This window comes from Arachis hypogaea, chromosome 1 (genome assembly GCF_003086295.3).
Source record: "Arachis hypogaea cultivar Tifrunner chromosome 1, arahy.Tifrunner.gnm2.J5K5, whole genome shotgun sequence".
NCBI classification, from domain to species: Eukaryota; Viridiplantae; Streptophyta; class Magnoliopsida; order Fabales; family Fabaceae; genus Arachis; species Arachis hypogaea.
The window spans coordinates 26,932,491-26,938,472 of NC_092036.1; the positions used below are offsets into that span (position 1 = coordinate 26,932,491).

At 39.4% G+C, this 5,982-nt stretch overlaps 1 non-coding gene across 1 annotated transcript; it reads left to right on the plus strand.

Moving 5' to 3' along the window:
* Positions 1–208: 208 nt before the first annotated feature.
* On the plus strand, positions 209–316 carry LOC112712321 (small nucleolar RNA R71). The gene has a single exon (XR_003157757.1). It is a non-coding gene; the product is annotated as a small nucleolar RNA R71 (small nucleolar RNA).
* The last annotated feature ends 5,666 nt before the right edge of the window (positions 317–5,982 follow it).

The window sequence follows — 5,982 nt, forward strand, 5'->3', positions numbered from 1 at the left end:
GAACTTCTTTCTTCTGACTAGTCCCATTGTTCACAGGATTCCTTTCAGAAGTGTACATGAATTGGTTATTTGCAACCATTTCAATCAGCTCTTGAGCTTCTGTAGGCGTCTTCTTCAGATGAAGAGATCCTCCAGCAGAGCTATCCAAAGACATCTTGGATAGTTCAGACAGACCATCATAGAAAATACCTATGATGCTCCATTCAGAAAGCATATCAGAGGGACACTTTCTGATTAATTGTTTGTATCTTTCCCAAGCTTCATAGAGGGATTCTCCTTCCTTCTGTCTGAAGGTTTGGACTTCCACTCTAAGCTTACTCAATTTTTGAGGTGGAAAGAACTTTGCCAAGAAGGCATTGACTAGCTTTTCCCAAGAGTTCAGGCTTTCTTTAGGTTATGAGTCCAACCATATCCTAGCTCTGTCTCTTACAGCAAAAGGGAATAGCATAAGTCTGTAGACCTCAGGGTCAACCCCATTAGTCTTGACAGTGTCACAGATTTACAAGAACTCAGCTAAAAACTGATGAGGATCTTCCAAAGGAAGTCCATGGAACTTGCAATTCTGTTGCATTAGAGAAACTAATTGAGGCTTAAGCTCAAAGTTGTTTGCTCCAATGGCAGGGATAGAGATGCTTCTCCCATAGAAGTCGGGAGTAGGTGCAGTAAAGTCACCCAGCACCTTCCTTGCATTGTTGGCATTGTTGTTGTTTTCGGCTGCCATGGGTGCTTCTTCTTTGAAGATTTCTGTTAGGTCCTCTACAGAGAGTTGTGCCTTGGCTTCTCTTAGCTTTCGCTTCAAGGTCCTTTCAGGTTCAGGATCAGCCTCAACAAGAATGCTTTTGTCCTTGCTCCTGCTCATAAGAAAGAGAAGAGAACAAGAAAATGTGGAATCCTCTATGTCACAGTATAGAGATTCCTTGAGGTGTCAGAGGAAAAGAAAATTAGAAGGCAGAAGTAGAAAATTCGAACATATCAAAGAAGATGGAGTTCGAATTTTGCATTAAGGAATAGTGTTAGTCCATAAATAGAAGGATGTGAGAAGAGGGGAAGTAATTTTCAAAAATCAAGTAAAAGATTTTGAAAACATTTTGAAAAACACTAATTGATTTTCGAAAATAAAAGTGGGAAAGAAATCAAGTGATTTTTGAAAAAGATTTTGAAATTAGAAATCAAAAAGATTTGATTGAAAGTTATTTTGAAAAAGATGTGGTTAAGAAGATATGATTGGTTTTAGAAAGATGTGATTGAGAAGATATGATTTGAAAAACAAGAAAAATTTGATTTTGAAAATTAATGACTTGGCTATCAAGAAAAGATATGATTCAAACATTAAACCTTTCTCAACAGAAAAGGCAACATACTTGAAATGTTGAATCAAATCATTAATTGATAGCAAGTATCTTTGAAAATAGAAAGAAATTGAATTTGAAAAAGATTTGATTGAAAAGATATGATTTGAAAAAGATTTGATTTTGAAAAGATTTTGAAAACTTAAAAAAAAAATTTGCATTGAAAACAAAATCTTCCCTCTTGTGCCATCCTGGCGTTAAACGCCCAGAATGGTGCACATTCTGGCATTTAACGCCCAAAACTCTACCCTTTTGGGCGTTAAACGCCCAACCAAGCACCTTGGCTGGCGTTTAAACGCCAGTCTGTCCTTCTTCACTGGGCGTTTTGAACGCCCAGCTTTTTCTGTATAATTCCTCTGCTGTATGTTCTGAATCTTCAATTCTCTGTATTATTGACTTGAAAAGACACAAATTAAAAATATTTTTGGATTTTTAATAATCAAAATGCAACTAAAATCAAATAACAATGCATGCAAGACACCAAACTTAGCAGTTTGTATACTGTTGACACTAACAATGAGAATGCATATGAGGCATATAAACACTCAAGTCAATAGAATTCAAAGATCAGAGCAATGAAATCATCAAGAACAACTTGAAGATTAATGAAGACACATGCATGAATGCAAGAAGAACAGAAACATGCAATTGACACCAAACTTAATATGAAACACTAGACTCAAACGAGAAACATAAAATATTTTTGGTTTTTATGATTTTGTAAATTTTTTTTATGCTTTTTCGAAAATTAAGTGGAAAAGAAAATAAAGGTATCAAAATTCTTAATGAGAATTCCAGGAATCATGCAATGTAAGTCTAAGACTCCGGTCCAGGAATTAGACATGGCTTCATAGCCAGCCAAGCTTTCAAAGAAAGCTCCGGTCCAAAACACTAGACATGGCCAATGGCCAGCCAAGCCTTAGCAGATCACTGCTCCAACAGCAAGATTGATAGAAATCAACAAGCTCTTGTGATGATAAGTTGAAACCTCGGTCCAATAAAATTAGACATGGCTTCACAGCCAGCCAGACTTCAACAGATCATCATGAAACTCTAGAATTCATTCTCAAGAATTCTGAAAAAAAAATACCTAATCTAAGCAACAAGATGAACCGTCAGTTGTCCATACTCGAACAATCCCCGGCAATGGCGCCAAAAACTTGGTATGCGAAATTGTGATCAATACTTTTCACAAATCAAATAATCCCCGGTAATGAATCCAAAAACTTGGTGTTCAATACCATGGCATAAACACAACTTCGCACAACTAACCAGCAAGTGTACTGGGTCGTCCAAGTAATAAACCTTACGCGAGTAAGGGTCGATCCCACAGAGATTGTTGGTATGAAGCAAGCTATGGTCACCTTGTAAATCTTAGTCAGGCAGACTCAAATGGATATGAATGATGATATACGAATAAAACATAAAGATAGAGATAGAGATACTTATGTAATTCATTGGTAGGAATTTCAGATAAGCGTATGAAGATGCTTGTCCCTTCCATCTCTCTGCTTTCCTACTGTCTTCATCCAATCCTTCTTACTCCTTTCCATGGCAAGCTTATGCAAGGGTTTCACCGTTGTCAGTGGCTACCTCCCATCCTCTCAGTGGAAATGTTCAACGCACCCTGTCACGGCACGGCTATCCATCTGTCGGTTCTCAATCAGGCCGGAATAGAATCCAGTGATTCTTTTGCGTCTGTCACTAACGCCCCGCCTTCAGGAGTTTGAAGCTCGTCACAGTCATTCAATCATTGAATCCTACTCAGAATACCACAGATAAGGTTAGACCTTCCGGATTCTCTTGAATGCCGCCATCAGGTCTAGCCTATACCACGAAGACTCTGATCTCACGGAATGGCTGGCTCGGTTGTCAGGCGAGCACTCGGTTGTCAGGCGATCAACCATGCATCGTGTATCAGGAATCCAAGAGATATTCACCCAATCGAAGGTAGAACGGAGGTGGTTGTCAGTCACACGTTCATAGGTGAGAATGATGATGAGTGTCACGGATCATCACATTCATCAAGTTGAAGAACAAGTGATATCTTAGAACAAGAGCAAGCGGAATTGAAAAGAAGAACAATAGTAATTGCATTAATACTCGAGGTACAGTAGAGCTCCACACCTTAATCTATGGTGTGTAGAAACTCCACCGTTGAAAATACATAAGAACAAGGTCTAGGCATGGCCGTGAGGCCAGCCTCCCAATGATCTAAGAACTAAATGTCCAAAGATGATCAAAGGATCTAAAATAATCCAAAGATGAAAATACAATAGTAAAAGGTCCTACTTATAGAGAACTAGTAGCCTAGGGTTTACAGAGATGAGTAAATGACATAAAAATCCACTTCCGGGCCCACTTGGTGTGTGCTTGGGCTGAGCAATGAAGCATTTTCGTGTAGAGACTCCTCTTGGAGTTAAACGCCAGCTTTGGTGCCAGTTTGGGCGTTTAACTCCCATTCTTGTGCCAGTTCCGGCGTTTAACGCTGGGAATTCTGAGGGTGACTTTGAACGCCGGTTTGGGCCATCAAATCTTGGGCAAAGTATGGACTATCATATATTGCTGGAAAGCCCAGGATGTCTACTTTTCAACGCCGTTGATTGCGCGCCAATTGGGCTTCTGTAGCTCCAGAAAATCCACTTTGAGTGCAGGGAGGTCAGAATCCAATAGCATCTGCAGTCCTTTTTAGTCTCTGGATCAGATTTTTGCTCAGGTCCCTCAATTTCAGCCAGAAAATACCTGAAATCACAGAAAAACACACAAACTCATAGTAAAGTCCAGAAAAGTGAATTTTAACTAAAAACTAATAAAAATATACTAAAAACTAACTAGATCATACTAAAAACATACTAAAAACAATGCCAAAAAGCGTACAAATTATCCGTTCATCAGTGGCTCATCCCCTTTTAAGAACAAGGACAAAGGGAAAGGGCCAATGAACTAAAGATGAAGCTGCTCAAGGTTGTTGAGTCCCATGGTTGACACTTTCCAATTTTTGAATTCTGTTTAAGCCTTTGCTTTATTTACTTATTAAATAGTTGGTTCACGAAATTGTGATCATCAACAATGGCGCCAAAGACTTGGAGCTCTCAAACATGAATCACATTTTGTCACAACTTCGCACAACTAACCAGCAAGTGCACTAGGTCGTCCAAGTAATAAACCTTATGTGAGTAAGGGTCGATCCCACGGAGATTGTTGGTATGAAGCAAGCTATGGTCATCTTGTAAATCTCAGTTAGGCGGATTCAAATGGTTATAATGGTTTTTGAATATAAAGATAAATAAAGCATAAAATAGAGATAGAAATACTTATGTAAATCATTGGTGAAAATTTTAGATAAGCGTATGGAGATGCGTTGTCCCTTCTGAATCTCTACTTTCCTACTGCTTTCATCCAATCATTCTTACTCCTTTCCATGACAAGCTGTATGTTTGGGTTTCACCGGCGTCACTGGCTACTTCCCGTCCTCTCAGTGAAAATGGTCCAAATGCGCTGTCACCGCACGACTAATCATCTGTTGGTTCTCGATCATGTTGGAATAGGATCTATTGATCTTTTTGCGTCTGTCACTACGCCCAACACTCGTAAGTTAGAAGCTCGTCACAGTTATCCCATCTCAGATCCTACTCGAAATACCACAGACAAGGTTTAGAATTTCCGGATCTTAGGAATGGCCGCAAATAATTCTAACCTATACCACGAAGACTTGAAGGCTCGGTTGTCAGGCAAGGCAACCATGCGTCGTGGACCAGGAATCCAAGAGATACACACTCTAGCTCTCGCTTGTAGAACGGAAGTGGTTGTTAGGCACGCGTTCATAAGGACGGATGATAATGAGTGTCACGGATCATCACATCCATCAGGTTGAAGTACGAGTGATATCTTAGAACAAGAATAAGCTTGAATTGAATAGAAGAACAATAGTAATTGCATTAATACTCGAGGAACAGCAGAGCTCCAAACCTTAATCTATGGTGTGTAGAAACTCCACCGTTGAAAATACATAAGTAATGGTCCAGGCATGGCCAAATGGCCAGCCCTCAAAAGGTCTAAAATCGCATACAATAATTAAAGATCCATCAAAAGACAAGACGCTTAGTACAATAGTAAAAAGTTCTATTTATACTAAACAAGCTACTAGGGTTTACAGAAATAAGTCTAAGTGTAGAAATCCACTTCCGGGGCCCACTTTAGTGTGTGCTTGGGCTGAGCTTGAGCTTTACACGTGCAGAGGCTTCTCTTGGGGTTAAACGCCAAGTTGTAACGTGTTTTTGGCGTTTAACTATGGTTTGTGATGTGTTTTTAGCGTTTTACTCCAGAATGCAGCATGAAACTGGCATTGAATGCCAGTTTGCATAATCTAAACTCGAATAAAGTATGAACTATTATTTATTGATGGAAATCCCTGAATGCCTACTTTCCAACGCAATTAAGAGCGCGCCATTTGAAGTTCTGTAGCTCCAGAAAATCCATTTCGAGTGCAGGGAGGTCAAAATGCAACAGCATCAGTAGTCCTTTTTAGCCTGAACCAAATTTTTGCTCAGGTCCCTCAATTTTAGCCAGAAAATACCTGAAATCACAGAAAAACACACAAACTCATAGTAAAGTCCAGAAATGTGAATTTTGC